General features: G+C 48.1%; 1 long non-coding RNA gene across 1 annotated transcript; it reads left to right on the plus strand.

Moving 5' to 3' along the window:
• Positions 1-10,956: 10,956 nt before the first annotated feature.
• Positions 10,957-16,482, plus strand: LOC138489831 (uncharacterized). The gene is made up of 2 exons (XR_011274932.1): positions 10,957-11,262; positions 16,063-16,482. It is a non-coding gene; the product is annotated as an uncharacterized lncRNA (long non-coding RNA).
• The last annotated feature ends 1,116 nt before the right edge of the window (positions 16,483-17,598 follow it).

A 17,598-nucleotide genomic window follows, 5' to 3' on the forward strand; every position in this document is an offset into this window, starting at 1 on the left:
AAGTTAACGAAAAGGGAGGGAAAAGGCAGAATTAACAGAACACGACACGAATACTTTTAGAGGTAACCAGGCAAGGCAGAAAAGTTAATGTCCACTGAGGCCAAAGTTCAGAGGCCGGGCCCACTCTTAGAGAGAGCAGGGCACAAAAGGTATTGAAACCACAGGTAAGGACAGGGTTAAAAAGTCTTGCAGGGAGTTTAAGAAAAGGTTCGTGTAGCTCAGAAAAAGTTTAGCTAGGGTGTCCCAGGCCAACCCAGGTTCGAAAGCCGAGGACTAAATCTACCTCGTACAATCGGTTGCAAGGGAAGCCAGGCGGAACACAGTACCTTAAGTGGGAAGGATCCTCCAGCGGGGGCAGTTGTTCCGGGCAGTGGGTGCAAGTCGCGGCGTGGTCCAGAGGAAGAGAGGATCTCGACGTGGAGGAAAGCTGAAGGTCGTTGCACTGCCCGGGAAGAAACCAGCCGTGGAGTTTTCTAGTTAAAGGTACACCCTTTGGTTCGCGGTCGTGGTAAAAAGTGGTATCCCGGTTGCCGGGCTGCTTGGCACAGGCAAGGTGGCCACGAGATGGTCCAGGAGGCGAAAAAGGAAGACAGACTGGTTATCCCCACCAGTCGAAGGAAGAAGACTCTCCGGATTGGAGATCTCCTCTGTCGTTGGGAAGTGGTGAGACGGTTCAGCAGGGCTCCACCGGTGGTGTTGTCGTTGCAGGTCGGCTCAGCTTCTCCCTCGTCGGATTCTTAGGTCCTGTGGCGACTTCTGAAGATCCAGTCCCAAAGACCCTGCTTTTATGCAGCAAACCCCCATTCATCCGTCCTAGCTGTCACTCAAACATGCTAAGTGGTGAGCCGGGGGGGCTCACCACTGGGCCAATCACACAAGAGTGCGACTTGAGTTGCCAAGGCAACTCAGTCCAGGGTGCCTAAACCCCCCTCCCACACATCCTGTAGACCCAGACATAGTGGCACTGGGCCAACCAGAGAAGAGTGTGACTTGGGCTGCCAAGGCAAAGCAGTCCAGGGTGCCTAAACCCCCCTCAAGCCCCTCTAAGGAACCCAGACAGAGTGGCACCACTTTGGGAGCTTCTGTGCCAAAATAGTGGAACAAAGGGATCGACCTTTGTTGGAGTCACAGAAGAGAACACAAACGCCATTTTGGAACCGAGTTCTGGCAAAAAATACCAACCGGAGAATTAATAATAAATGAATAAACCAGCGGTATGTTCGAGGCTACCGTAAATAATTAAATAAAGATAGTAGCCTAAAACAATGGGAAATCCCGTAGGAGAATATTCGCGGTCGAATATAACAAGTAGTATCCACTGCCACCAGCCAAATCTCGATCAGGGGGGATGGAGACGTGCCCCCTCGACTAACAGAGCCCGGGGCAATCGAATTGCCCCGACCAGTACGTCCACAATAAGATGGTTTGTACTGGTTTCTGTTCAGAATTCAAGACTAGTAAAGTCAATGGTGACTTTACATGCCCTGGGAGACAGTAGTCAGTCCCAGGGTATGGAGTCTATGTTGGGGGGTCCCTAGGACACCCCCGTGTTACTGCACGGAGGGTGCTGTGTAACACACATACCAAAAACACATGAAGCCCTATGGAGTAAAAGACCCCATAGCCCATTAAACACATATAGATACAAAGGAACACACTCAAATCATGTCCATGAGTGAGGGTAAAAGAGTCTCACTCTTGGCAGGAGAAAAAAATAAACCCCAAAAATCCAGCAAAGCTGCTGGGGGACTCACTAGGTTAGGAAATTCAGCCTAAACAGAGAATTCTCCCTAACAGAGCTCTCAGGTGCCGGAGTTAGAGCACGCAGGACCGTTTCGTCCCCTTCAGGACCCAAGAGGGTGAAAGTTAAATGGAGGTTCAAGGGCTGTTGCAGGGGAGCAAAAATGTCGGCACCACGCACAGCAGCAGACGCCCCAGGATGCAGAAAGCCGAACTCCGGGGAGAGCACCAACAGCAGGACTGGGCCTGGAGAGGAGGAAGGCCGGACCCACACCCGAGCACGGGGGGATGAAGGGGGATGAAGTCAAGATGGCGGCGCCCCGAACCGCCGCGATCCCGCCAGGGCTCTGAGAGCCGATGTAAGGTGAAGTGCTCTGGAGCAGCTACGGGGGCACGCTGAATCGCCTTGTCACCGCCGGGACACAAGAAGGGTGAAAGACCCCAGGAGCCACAGCAGACAGGTCCAGATGCTGGTTCCACAGACGGCTGCAAACTCACCAGGACACTGGGTGTCGAAGAGGGGCTCCAGAGGCAGTATGGAGGCAAACAGAGCTGTCCTGTCCCCGTCAGGACCCAGGATGGGAAGAAGCCGAGGGGGGGGGTCCCAGGAGGTGCCGCAGGCGTCAGGTGAGTCACGGCAGGATTGGAGGTCCGCTGTTCTGGACGTCCGCGAGGCGGGAAGGATCCCGTGAGGGCCGGATCGGATGGTGGCGCAGGAGGAGGCCGCCCCACGGTTTGCTCTGAGAAACGCACACTGCGGACCCAATTCCTGCTGGAAATGCTGTCAGAGGAGCCCCAAAAGGTGAGAACAAGGAACGTAGAAGGTGAGAGGCAGAATTGCTGTTAAAACTGTCTTATTTTGGAATGATTCAGCTTAAATTGAGGAGACGCAGGCTCAGGCTGCCATGCTCCGCGCCCCCTGGTGGTCTTGTGTGTTTTATGGAAGGTGTTATCACCCAGCTGTACACCGTTCGCATGTACAGGATCTAAATAGGGTCCTTCATTCACTAATGGATCCTCCATTTGAGCCAATGAATTAAGCCGCTATAAAGGAACTTTTGTGCAAAGTTGCCTTCCTCATCGCAGTTACCTCAATCGGGAGAATAAGTGAATTGCAGGACCTTTCAATCTCAGAATCTTTCCTCTCAATACACAAGCATAAATTGGTTTTGAACACATACACAATTTTCACCAAAATACATTTTGAAATTCTATGTCAATCAATTGAATCGCCAGCTTTCTAATAAAACCCACACATTAGGGGAAAAAGGGCACTTCATACACTTGGCTTTTGAAGGGCAGTCATGTACTACTAAATAGAATCAAAGAACTAAGTAAAACAAACCTGTTCTTCATTTCTATGCCAATAGGAAGGGATGGGGATCCTGTTACAAAAGCACCCATTGCAAGCTGGATTGTTAAGAGTATACAGCTCTGTTATACCCAAGCAAATAATCCTGTTCCATTCACCCCTAAAGCACTCTGCCCACGGTACGAGGGTAACATTAGCCCACACTGAAAATGCTTATTTAAAGGAAATTTGCAAGGCAGCTACATGGAGTTCTGTACACTGTTTTACACAACATTATTGTGTGCACACACATGCAAGGGCAGATTCCCAGGTAGGACAAGCATTTTCAAAGCATCTAAACAACTGTTTCATCTGTTCACCCAGCACCTTGCTAGTCTAAGCAAAGCATGTGAATCTAAGCAGACACTCAAGCCTCAGAAGACAAACATTACTTTCATAGTAATCGTCTTTCTCTGGCATGTATCTGCTTAGAATCACATACATCAGCCTATCCTTTGCCAAATGGGTGCAAAGGCTGAGTTTAAATTTTAAAAAAAGAACAATCTCATGCAGTAAACACCCACCTCATGTAAAAAAAAGCAATCTGTGGAGTCGAGGCCTGAATAATCATGAGTCGCCATACACATAGGATATAGGTAGTGTGACAGGAACACCCGTGCCGACACCCCCTTTTCAATTTTGAAAAGAAAAACAAGATGTAATAGTCCACACCAACCACTAGATGGTGGCCTATGCAAAGCATGTGTTTCTAAGTACATACAAACCACAAAAAGACGATTACAGAGTAAATCATGTTAGTCACATAAATAAGGAGTGTGGTTAGGAGGAACAACTTGCTCTCTAAGGCACTGACTTTCTGCCCCAGCCAGAAACTAGACACAATTCAACTCTGTGGGGAAATTGAATACTACATATGACGCTTGCATGTGCAAACAAATGAAGAACAGGCTGCCTAGATTATGCAGGTACGATAAAGTGCTCAAACTGGACACTGCCATGTGGCTACAGTCTCAGAAAATGTGTAAGATGAGGCATACTCAACAATCAGGTGACTAAACAGAACCTCACCCTCCAGGAGAGAATGGCAATTAGAGCACACCAAATAAACAAGGACATCATAATAAAATCAGCTGACAAAGGTAGTACGGTTGTGGTCATGGACACACATAAATACAAAATGGAAGCATACAGACAACTTCTTGACACAAACTACTACCAGGAGCTTAGTGATGTCCCCACCATGGAGTACATAATACTCTGGATCAAATTATCAAATCCATGCTAAGGAGCACAGAGAAACACCTCCAACATCTGATACTAAACAATACAACTCTTGTGACCTTTTATTTGCTCCCAAAAATCCACAAGCCTTGTAATCTGGGCCACCGGATTATCTCTGGAATAAATACATTAAAAGAAGCCATATCTGCATATTTTAAATCAATCCTAAAACCACTGGTGATGGATACCAAATATTATGTACATGACACAACACACTGCCTCAGAAAGATTCAAGAAATAGACTATATACTACCAAATGCTCTCACGCCCACCTTGGATTTCACGGAACTTTACTCCAACCTTTACTCCAACCTTCCATATGAAGAATTCCTGCAAAAAGGACACCAAAATAGACACCTTAACCACAGTTATTACAAACCTCATGTGGTTCATACTCAAGCACATATTTCTGCTTCAGTGGGAGACACTTCCTGCAAAAGACTGGAATGGCCATCGGCACAACAATGGCACCTGAGTATGCTAACCTTTTCATTGCGGACCTCGAACAAGAGTTCTTACAACAATTCATGAAACCACTAACATACTTGCATTATATTTATGACTTATGAGATGTTCTTGATTTGGACAGAAGGTGTAGACCCTCTTAAACAATTGCATGACTCACTAAATGGCTTCCACCAATGCATCAAGTTCAACATTGTATGCTCCAAGTAGGGCATACATTTCCTGGATAGAAAGGAACGGCCATGTAGAAACAACTGTATACAAGAAACCCGCTGACAGGAACAAATACCTGCACAGTGCACAATTCTACCGATGCCACACAAAACGGTCCGTCATCTACAGCCAGGTCATCCGAGACCAATGCATATGCTCCAACAGTAAGTCATTGGACAATAGACTTGCCAGACTGTGCACATCCTTCTTGCAGAAGGGTCACTCAGCCAGACATCTTGACAGGAACTTCGACCTCGCATTGAAAATAGAGACAACTTGCTACAATACAGAGACCACAGAGACCCAGAATGAATTCTTTTGGTTGTCACCTATCATTCAGGAAAATCACAACTGAATAGGATTGTTAAGATCTTCAACCAATATTCTGCAGGGATGATGAGCTGAGAGACATCTTCAAAGAACCTCCCCTAATTGCATACAAACACCCAAGAAGCCCAGCACAGTCTCTGACCAGGAGTACATTTCCACTAGATCAAGAACAAAGAAGACCTGGAACGTACCCTTACAACATCAGGAAATGTGAAACGTCCTAACACGTCTGCACCGGATCTACCATATCAACCTGCAGAACCAAACAATACAGATACAAGAGACATACAACTGCAGATCATCCAATGTTGGGTACCTCAGCCATTGCAAAAAATGAACGCAAGAGAGTTATGTTGGTCAGTCCTGAAAGGAGCTGCTTGAAAAGATGATCCTACACCTATACACCATCCCAAACCACAAAACACCATTGGATCGACAATTCACACAGGATGGGCACTCACTGAAGGATCTATCAGTGATGGTTTTAAAAGGTGGCTCTTGAATATTGCATGCGCGGAAGGACGTGCAAGCTCAAGTACCTGAAGATGCTTGACCTAAAACGCAGAGGTCTGAACATAGATATTGGTTTTATGACACACTATGGCTAACTTTGACCCCAGGTTCAGCAATGTCATCACATTAACAAAGTCAGAAGACAACCCTACACTACCATTTCTCACCATCAACTGTTGGAAACTACTGCTCAGGGACACTGATGGATGAGGGGCACAGAAACTTGGAAATCTTGGACATCTAAACCCAAATGGGTGGCACCCATTACCGAGCATGGGACACGCTGAGATAACAGCGGACACTGCACCATTAAAAAATGGGCAACATATTTTTCATTTTCCACACTGTGTGCAAGCGAGGAAACCTTTGTGCAGCGTGAGCCATACTGAGGTAACTTAAGCGACTGAACCAGTTAAACCTCGAGAACATATCTTGTAGTGTCACATTGTATGCCAGCCATGAAACTGTAGCAGCTGCATTAAAATCAGTACAGTGTTCTGACACTGCTTAGAGGCTGCAGAACACATATTTAGAGACTGTGGGCCTCATCACGAGTTCGGCGGTAATGCGGCGGTTTTCCCGTTGGACGTAAATGGCGCTAATGCCAAGGCCCCCAGCGCAACATCAGCCAAAGGGTCACTGCTGTGGGGCGCGTGCCCCGGGATGGGGAGGATTGCCGCAAGCGCCTCAACGACCTGCGTGTGCGAGTCCGCGGCATCCTGTCACAGCACAGGAGTGCATGCAGGGGCACTGGAGGAGGGCCACCACCACCCCCACCCGAACTCACCTTGGGAGGAGAAAATGACAGCCCTGATAGATATTGGCACCATCGAGGGAATTGGTGGAGCGGAGGCAGGCACTGGCATCGATCCAACTGCAGGTCAGTCCCACCCCGAATGTATGCAACTGAAAGTACCACACATGCAGACCCTGAGTGAATGAATGTGAAGACATGTGTGTGAGGAACTGCAGACACCCATAGCTGAGCCCTACATCCATTGAACCGTAGTGCTGGCTAGACGACCCTGCATGTGCAGTGCATCAATGGCAGGGGCAGGGGATAGACATCCATAGCCATGGGACAGCTACGTACAGTTTGAGTGTGCATGAATACACTCCCAAAACCCTGAGCGCAGTGCACCCCAACCACGCATGCAATCTTGTCACACAAACATTCCCATGCAGTGTACCTCCATACTCACTCACACCAAGCACCACATGGCGACTGAACAGAATGCAAGTTGAATGCATGATTGATACTGTCTTCAGTCCCACTTGTTAGCATGAACTGCATTACACAAATGTAGGTATCATTGAACTCAGACCACACCCTATGTACCCCACAGGCACATGTCAAACCCAACGGGACGAAGATGATGGGGAGGAGGCCACACCAACACGGCGGCCACGGCAGCGAGCCTCCACCAGCACCACCACCCCACAAAGAGGCCGCACGGAAGGGAGACGACCCAGGGCACCCCCCACTTCACCACACCACAGCCCTACCAGACCGCAGCAGCACCCACATGCCCGCAGGGAGGCCACCGCCAGCTCGCCCCAAGCCACGACACACAGCCCCAATGCAGAGGGACTGACCTGTGGATCGGAGCCCGACGTGGGAGTTACACCTCCACGTGCTCATCATGCAGGAGGACAGCATTCACCCGGAAGCAGTGAGGCAGAAGGGATGGTCACACCACAGGGAACCCTAAGGCCAGGCACACAGCGAGCACAAACACCACATGTGCATGTGCGTCGTGTCCGCACACCACATCCGGACGAAGACACGCCATCATATGGCAGCCCTGATGACCGCCACTCAGAGCCTGGCAGCCCAATCCAAGGCGGCGCCATGTCCCCATGCAGCCACCCCCGACAGCGCACAAGTGGCAGGCCAGCACATGCCTCACCAGGGGTGCCCTTCATCACAGGGGCAGCAGTGATGGGCCGACTGGACGTGATTGAGGCCAAACAGGCCAAGGTTGAATCAATGGCCAAGGTGCAGAGCCGGCACATCAAGGCTGTCAGTGCATCTATACGGCATGGATGCAAATACATAGCGTGTGACAATGCGCGCACATGCAGAGTTGTCGAAAAATGCACCGCTGCCCTGACAGGGTTTGGCCAAAGAGTGAGGGAGTGGAGCGAGGCAGTGTCAGCACTTGCTGAGCAAACAAGGGAGGGAAACAACCTCATGCGACAGCACATGCAGGCCACTGGGTCAGTTCCCTCAACATCAACCACACCCACGGAGGGTTCCCTTGAGCCATCTCCTAGGCGCCGGTCTATGCGCCACCTGAGGTCACGCACACCAGAGGGGCCCGGAAAAGGAAGGCGCCCACGACCATCCGAGTCCTGCATGGCATCGTTGTTGGTGCCCTGATAAGACACATGCACCTATCTGCACAGTTGGGGGTAGTTCACTGGTGGGAGGGGGGATTGTGTGCTGGGTGTTCACTGGGGGGAGGGGGGATTGTGTGGTGGGTGTTCACTGGGGGAAAGGGGGATTGTGTGCTTGGTGCTCACTGGGGGAGGGGGGATTGTTACACAGAAAATAAATCACGTTTGAAAATTCACAAAGCATGGACAGTAGCGATTGTTGAAAAATCCTATTTAATGTTGAAGTGACATCTGTTCAATTTACCCTTCACCCGTGTTAGAATAATACATCAATCAATCCCTGTCTGGCCAACCTCCCCTCCCTCAGCCCAACCCTTTGTGCATGTGCAACACCTTCTGGCACGTCATCACCCTCACTCCCATCCTCAGGTGGCTGCACATGAGCATCAGGGGGCAGTGGCACATTTCTGCGACAGCAGATGTTGTGCAGCATGGCACATGTCAGTACAATTTTGACAACTTTTTCTGGTGCATACATCAATGCCCCTCCCGTGCGGTCGAGGCACCGGAAGCGTGCCTTCAGCAGTCCAAGGGTTGTATGCCCGCTCCGCTGCCATGCGTGGATGACGCACAGGGGTCATGAGCCACGTGTACTGGGGATACCCAGAATCATCTGCAGGGGAGAGAAAGCCGGTATGGGGACAAGGTAAGTCCAGTGGGTGTACAGAGCTCAGTCATCAGTGTCATTTTGCCATACTTGTCATGTGGTCTACAACATTGTGGAGTGTGCTGTTCTACGAGCACTATTGAATCAATGAGATACTCTCAACTTGGTACGCCTATGTTTCAGAATGTAACTGTACTCATTCACTTGTCACTGGGTAAACCATTTACTTCTGCATGACAGATGTGGCTGCCTCATGTGTCATTGCCATTCCATTTGGCTGCAGTTGCATTTGCTGGTTGTCACTATTCTGTACTGTTCTCCATGCATTTGCTTGGCCATTCTGGGGACAGTGTTTGTGGGATGTACATTGCCATTACTCAGTCTGCTCATGTGTGGTGCATTTGTGGATGTGGCAATTTATGGTTTACATTTGCATTACTGTTGGGTGGGCAGGGTAGAATTGCTGTTCTGTGTCAGTGTTGGGAGCCATTGTGCTACTCACACAGGAGGCTTTATGGTGGTGGCCCTTCCATATGTCACTGTGCTGCCACGTGTCTTTTACATCCTGAATGGGTGTGTTCTGCTGTGTTGGACATGTCCAAGGTTTGTCGTGCAAGCTGCTTGAATGTGAATGCTGCAGTAATGGTGCTGCATATTGGGATTCATGGATTTCATTGTGTGTGACCAGCACCATCAGTTGTGGATTAACATGCATTATGGTATACATTTCTACTCACCCAGCAGCCATGTGTTTTGCCCTCGGTGCCTTTCCATGTACGCTGGCAGGGTACTGTTGCGCAGGACCATGGAGCCGTGGGTGGATCCTGGGTAGCGGGCACCGCAGTGGCTGAAGGTGAGGTCAGGACCACATGTCATCTGCACATTTAGGGAATGGTACTGTTTCTGTAGGGTACCTCATGTGCCTGGGGTGGTATGAGTGCTACATGTGTGCAGTCCAGGGCTGCTATTACATTCGGGACTTGGGCAATGGCATAGAATTGACCCTTCAGCTGGAGCACCTGTGCCTGTGTGGCTGGCAATGCGATGTGCTCGTTCACATGATTCAACAGTGCATCAAGCACCTGTCCCAGCATGGCACTGAATGTGGACTGTGCCATTCCATGCATCATGGCAACGGTATGTTGGTAGCTGCCAGTCCCAAGGAATTTAAGCACAGACACAAGCTTCACTAGTGGAGGTACTGCTGTGCTGATGGCTATGCGGTTGCCGATGTCGGCCTGGATTGTGTCCAGCAACTGGGTGATGGTTGCCCTGTCCAGCTGATATTCCGTCACCAACTGGCCATCAGTCAGGGCCCAGGGTGTTGGCCTGACCCTGGGGATGGCTGGCCGCCTTGCTGGTGCTGCTCTCCTCCTCCTTCTCCTCATCCCCACCCCGCCCTGCGCTCCCAGGGCCCTGGCTTGGTTGACTGGCCTCTGTAGCTCCAGGCGCAGCTGGTAGAAGTCCACATCAAGGCTCCCGGCTCCAAATGGCATCATGGTGTTGGGGAGGGTGTGTTGTGCATGCGTGGGTCCTTTGTAGGCCTCTGTGCTGTGCATGAGTGGGTCCTTTGTAGGCCTCTGAATTGCATTGTTTTCACCTGGGCCCTTATTGCTGTCTCCTCCCTGCTCCTGCTGGTGTAATGGTGTTGGGGAGGGTGTGAGGGTGTGTTGCGCATGGGTGGGTCCTTTGTAGGCCTTTGACTTGCATTGGTTTCACCTGGGTCCTTATTGCTGTCTCCTCCCTGCTCCTGCTGGTGTAATGGTGTTGGAGAGGGTGTGCTTTGCATGGGTGGGTCCTTTGTAGGCCTCTGACTTGCATTGGTTTCACCTGGGCCACTATTGCTGTCTCCTCCCTGCTGGTGTAATGGTGTTGGGGAGGGTGTGTTGTGCATGGGTGGGTCCTTTGTAGGCCTCTGATTTGCATTGGTTTCACCTAGGCCCTTATTGCTGCTCCTCCCTGCTCCTGCTGGTGGAATGGTGTTGGGGAGGGTGTGTTGTGCATGGGTGGGTCCTTTGTAGGCCTCTGATTTGCATTTGTTTCACTTGGACCCTTATTCTATGACAAGACAGGAGGCTCATATTATGCATTACAATCTTTACTCTGAAACCACAGCAGCAAAGAAAAAACTTTTACAAACAAAAAAGTTTCAACAACAGAACTAGATAAAGTTCAATGTCAATGCATGGGGAACTCCCCAAACCATCATGGAGGATAGGTCATACCCTGCAGGGGACCAATGAGCAGGGACCCTCCTTTATATATGTCCATTACTCTAACGCCAACCCCTCTTTCTTTGCTGCTGACACCACAGAGCTAAGTCACCCCTTTCAGTTGTGTCTTACATTGTTTGTCAGTAGTAGGCTTTATTAGTTTGAATATGACATATATTATTTATATGGTAAATATGTGTTAATTACCTTTTATTATAAAGGAATTTGTGTATTTGATACAATGTATCTGGATAGCCGCGTGCGGCCGTTGGTTTCATTTTGGTGTCTTTCAAAAAGAAAATATGTATTATGCTCATACTTCCTGTTTCAGCTGAAGCAGTGGTACAATGGTTGAATTTCGGACTACAGTCCATGAGGTTGTGAGTTCGAGGGAGCTCTCTAATTTATTTCTTCTTTAAAAATTTCTCGCGCTTGTAAACTCAGGTGTTTCTAGTGCATTAATCAAGTCGCTCCCGGCGTGCCGAGAGCAGTGTTGTTTACACTGTTCCCTCTTCATTTCGCCTGTTTGAATTCGTGCCCCTTGACAGATTTATGGTCACCTGGGGATTCCAGGTGCTGCAGGCTTTGGGTTCGGCCTGCCCCTGTGGCTTATGTTTGTAACAAAAGCCTCTGTTTCAGTACTGAGCCAAGTTAGCTCAAATATAGAGCTGCAGGTCTCCCATGCAGGAAGACCCGGGTTCGCGGCCGACCAGCGCTTGTTTATTTGTATATTTTAAGATTAGATATTTTAATTGTTATATTTTAAATAATTGTATTTTACAATGGAGGTATTTGATTGTCACCTTTTTTGCTCAGTTGAGCAGGGATTTCCTAATGGGCATTTGGTCGGTTCATGACTTCTTCAGAAAGATTATAGCACAAACATTTTAATAGTAAAAATGTGGTTTTGTTAAATGTTTGTAATTTCGTATCCCTGGTGACACAACACATTTCCTTACCTTTAGTGCTGGAAAGAAAGAATGTTTACTGATAGACTGTGGGTTTGTTAGGTCAAAGTCTGACCATCCAGCGCAAGAGCCCGATGCACTGCCAGTCTGCAGTTTTATTTTATTTTCTTTGTTTATTTATTCATTTACTTATTTCTTAAGTTATGTGCTTTGCCTTCACTGTAGGTGCCATAAGTTCGGTTTCAGGTTCAGCCTGATTCTATTGCGAGGTTACCCCCTCGTGTACTGCTGATTATCACACCCTGCTCGGGCGAGCAGTTGGAGGTGCACTTGCTCAGTGTATCCTACCTTCAACTTGACAGTTTTCTTTTGTTTGGGTTATCTTCCCTGGAAAGGTGCAGTCACCTGCTCGGTGGCAAGGTTGCCTGGGGTTTCTGCGAGGGGTCCCCTTGTATACGGCTGTGTCCACACCCTGCTAGGGTGAGCAGTTGAGGTACACTTGCTCAGTGTTTCCTCCCTTAAAGTGGGCAACTTGGGTAATTACCTTAACTGGCATGCACCATAACCTGCTCGGTTTCAGGCTCTGCCTGAGTTCTAATGCGAGGTTACCCCCTCGTGTACTGCTGATTATCACGCCCTGCTCGGGCGAGCAGTTGGAGGTGCACTTGCTCAGTGTATTCCTTCCTTAAGGTCGGCAGCTTTGTTTAGGTGCTGCATATGGCTGACGCCATTGTTTGGTCTTGTAGGCGTGCAGTAACCTGCTCGGTTTCAGGCTTCGCCTTGTTCCTACTGCGAGGTGCTCCCTCGTGTACTATTGGTTGCCTCACCCTGCTGGGGTGATCAGTTGAGGTGCACTTGCTCAGTGTACGCTTTGATAAACAATATGTTTAAGTGTTGACTGGAACACATTTGCGTTTTTTCAGAATTGTCAGTGGCCCAGAAAGCTCAGTGAGTATCAGCTTATATAAGGGCCGGGGATTCGGTCCCCTGTGAGGGCGTAACCCCTCTTCTTTGGATATTTTATATATATTTCATATATTATATATTCTTTATTTATTAAGTGCTTTAAAGAAAAGAGTGTGGAAGTGGTTGTAAACAGACCCATATGGGGTTGTACCTTCCTCTCTAACCATCTATCTGGTGTTATCATTCATCTTTTAGTTAAAAATTCTGTCACCCTTTACCTTAGTTAGTTTCAGGACAACTCAGTCCTTTCCTTAGGTTTTGATTCCCGACCTCAATTGCTCCACCCAATACCAGTGCTGATTAAGCTACAGTATTTTCTCTCAACATGAGGAAGAATAAAGATGATGCGTTATGCCTCTATTGAGGTCTGTAGGGCTTAAGGCTCTCTTTAGTGGGGACGTTTGTTCTCCCCTACTTTTGTCCCATTGGACATTCCTTATTCTTTTGGTTTCTGGTGGAGACAGGGTCAGCTCGAGGGTAACCGTTCAGTTTTTTACATGACAAGTTGAGCAACCATGTTTTACTTGGATGGAGTGTTTGGAAACACTTGATGGTATCAGTTAGACGAGTTACCAAATAATAACTTGCTGGCGCCTGCCTCATGTTTTTCCTCCCAAAGCTTGGCCTATGGTTCAGCTAACCGTCTAACAGTGTGTTGCAACTTCTCCTCTGCTCGAGGAGTACACGCAGGCTTCTGTACCCTCATGAGCGTTGCTTAACCTCTTTAGAGTGCTGTTTTCATATCCGTGCTGACCGTTCTGATACAGGTTCCTAATTTTGGAAAGGTCTACATCAGTCTTTTATCCTGCTGAGATCGATAAGTGAACACCTCACACCACACAACGCTCGTAGTAGTGTTAAGCACCACTCATATACCTGAGGGTTCGTAGTACTGTATAAGTACTGTTTTGCTATGGACAATGTGCTTAGTTTTTCCTTCCCCTGATTCCCTTAGTGGCCAGTCAGCCTCACATGAATACAGTGACCCAGACCTCAGGGTTTGAGGGGACAGTGGTCCCAGATTTCTTCTCAACCTTGCATTTACAGGGCATTGATAATTATCCAGAGTTCTTTCCCCCTCATTCCCCTTCCTGCCATCCTTGGGGGAGATTGCATCATAATATTACGCCTCTGGGAGTATCCAATGGTTTCAGTTTTCCTGCCATCCTTGGGGGAGATTGCATCATAATATTACACCTCTGGGAGTATCCAATGGTTTCAGTTTTTTCCTTTTTACAGGAGTTCTGGCGGGTGACCAGTGCAGACTCGCACTGAGCATTTCCCTCCCGTCTGTTACTTTCCTTTGTGCTAATCTCTGGTATTTCAATAAGTTAACTGGAGTCTGTCCAGTCAGGGGATTGGTTAGAGGCGCTAGTGTGTATTTATTTCTCTTAACGGTGTAAAGCGGGGCTTTAATGTGGTCCTCAGGGTAGTTTTCTTTCTGGATTGCAAGGTTTTTCCTTTGGATAAGTGGGGGAGGTTTCTCCTCTTTTGGGAAGGCTCAATATCCCTTGGTGGGATAGAGGGGTCTGGGAGTGATACTATCCCCCATCCACGTTATGACCCTCTATCACGATGCGTTCCAGAGTCTATACATTAACTTTCAGACGGTGTCTGCCGCTACGATTACCAGAGTGCTGGGATATATATTTGGTTGATGACTTGATTATCATAGTCACCTGCATGGCAGGTGGACCTTTGGGGTTTTCACAAGAGTTTGTTTGCAGTAAGGTGCCAGCTCAGGGTGCTGTGAGCTTCAAAGATCTGCAAATTGGCTGAAATATAGGTTGGACCTCTTCTGGAGTACACCTTCAGTTTAACCATTTAGTGATCAGTTCTTTGCAGTTTAGAGTCTTGCTAAGATTTTGGAAATTTGGTGTCCTCCTTCGGTTACTTTTGATCCGCTAGGGGATTTATCACCAGGGAGGAGGGATCAAGGTTCAAGCACCGGGCATACCTACAAAGGAGTTTAGATATCACTATAATGGTAGTGATTGGATGTCGGATACATTTTTTCTTCTTGCCAAGTTTGGCCTCTTAAGGATCAGGTTTATAATATCTGCCTTTTGTCATGGTAGCAGAGTCCTTCTTCAAGAGTTCGGGAGGTCTGAGGGTCTCCGTGTTGGCGGTTTGACGGGTTTAGCTTCTCAGGTGGGGCCCTCTCTTCCATTCTGCTTCTGCCTCCAGAAGACTTCCCTCCTTAGTATACACATATGTCTGAAGACAATTGTAGATTAATTCTATTGCTTTTCAGCTCCGCTCAGGATGGATTGTCCTATTACAAAATTTATAAAAATGATTTTTTACTCCCATTTTACCCTTTTGAAGATTTGTCTTTCCCTCTTGGTTCCCCAGTGTAGTTCTGTGACATGCCCTGTTTCTAATGCGATATCTTCCTTTAATGCATGGGATGGAACCTATAAGACTTTCACCCCTATGGGGTACTTTTCCTTATCTCCAGGAGAGCTAGGTGTTTGTTTTCATTGGTTTGCTTTCTAGGTCCCCAAAAATGGTACAAATTTAAGTGTTTTGAATATTTGATTGAACAACATAGGTGTTTATTTCAGATGGTTTTGTCCTAACCTATTAGTATAGGAAAACTTTGTTCAATGTTTTCCCCTCTTTTAACCAGTTGGTTTTGGTGGCCTGTAAGGAACGCTGGATTTGGCACATTCCTGTTTTTCTTGCAGTGGATTTGACTTTGCCTTATAAGACAGCTTTTCGGGCAACCTAGTCTTGGGCAATTCTCTGATTGGTCAACAGATTGATTTAATGAAAGCATTTAAAAAATGTTACCTTTCCTTTAATTTTATTATATTATCTATTATATTGGATCATTTTGTACTTACTAATGAGATGCAAGGGCTTTGAACTTGCATAATATGAGCCTCCTGTCTTGTCATAGAATGACTAATCCCCCACACTAACGTGAGATGGGGGTTTAGATTCTATTAAAGACAAGGAGGCGATTATTATCCCTCCCACCCACCCTGGATATGATATGATATGATATGACAATTGTGATACGCATGTACACAGGTGGTTCAAGTGAGAACATTCTTTGGTTTGTTGTTCTTCCCAACCACCCACCCTTCTTGCTTGTTGTTCTTACAGGTACGAGTTGAGGTTCTGCTCAGGAGTGTGGATCGCAGTTACAAGTTCTGGAGTGCGTGATTTCGGGTGAGAAGTCCTATCCAGAAGAACTTCTTCATTGCTTCAGGCTGCGGAAAGGTTGAGATCTCCGGTTTCGCTGGATCCTTTTTCTCTGCGCTACGCAGTTCAACCGTTCCATTGGGCGTCTGGTGCAAGTCAGCTGCAGAAAGAGGGGTTGGCGTTAGAGTAATGGACATATATAAAGGAGGGTCCCTGCTCATTGGTCCCCTGCAGGGTATGACCTATCCTCCATGATGGTTTGGGGAGTTCCCCATGCATTGACATTGAACTTTATCTAGTTCTGTTGTTGAAACTTTTTTGTTTGTAAAAGTTTTTTCTTTGCTGCTGTGGTTTCAGAGTAAAGATTGTAATGCATAATAATCGCCTCCTTGTCTTTAATAGAATCTAAACCCCCATCTCACGTTAGTGTGGGGGATTAGTCATTGCTGTCTCCTCCCTACTCGTGCTGGTGTAATGGTGCTGGGGAGGGTGTGTTGTGCATGAGTGGGTCCGTTGTAGGCCTCTGAATTGCATTGGTTTCACCTGGGCCCTTATTGCTGTCTCCTCCCTGCTCCTACTGGTGTAATGGTGTTGGGGAGGGTGTGTTGTGCATGAGTGGGTCCTTTGTAGGCCTCTGATTTGCATTGGTTTCACTTGGACCTTTATTGCTGTCTCCTCCCTACTCCTGCTGGTGTAATGGTGTTGGGGAGGGTGTGTTGTGCATGAGTGGGTCCTTTGTAGGCCTCTGAATTGCATTGGTTTCACCTGGGCCCTTATTGCTGTCTCCTCCCTGCTCCTACTGGTGTAATGGTGTTGGGGAGGGTGTGTTGTGCATGAGTGGGTCCTTTGTAGGCCTCTGATTTGCATTGGTTTCACTTGGACCTTTATTGCTGTCTCCTCCCTACTCCTGCTGGTGTAATGGTGTTGGGGAGGGTGTGTTGTGCATGAGTGGGTCCTTTGTAGGCCTCTGAATTGCATTGGTTTCACCTGGGCCCTTATTGCTGTCTCCTCCCTGCTCCTACTGGTGTAATGGTGTTGGGGAGGGTGTGTTGTGCATGAGTGGGTCCTTTGTAGGCCTCTGAATTGCATTGGTTTCACCTGGGCCCTTATTGCTGTCTCCTCCCTGCTCCTACTGGTGTAATGGTGTTGGGGAGGGTGTGTTGTGCACGAGTGGGTCCTTTGTAGGCCTCTGATTTGCATTGGTTTCACTTGGACCTTTATTGCTGTCTCCTCCCTACTCCTGCTGGTGTAATGGTGTTGGGGAGGGTGTGTTGTGCATGAGTGGGTCCTTTGTAGGCCTCTGAATTGCATTGGTTTCACCTGGGCCCTTATTGCTGTCTCCTCCCTGCTCCTACTGGTGTAATGGTGTTGGGGAGGGTGTGTTGTGCACGAGTGGGTCCTTTGTAGGCCTCTGATTTGCATTGGTTTCACTTGGACCTTTATTGCTGTCTCCTCCCTACTCCTGCTGGTGTAATGGTGTTGGGGAGGGTGTGTTGT

The sequence above is a fragment of the Ambystoma mexicanum genome, chromosome 9 (assembly GCF_040938575.1).
Source record: "Ambystoma mexicanum isolate Mex_15411 chromosome 9, UKY_AmexF1_1, whole genome shotgun sequence".
Classification (NCBI taxonomy): Eukaryota; Metazoa; Chordata; class Amphibia; order Caudata; family Ambystomatidae; genus Ambystoma; species Ambystoma mexicanum.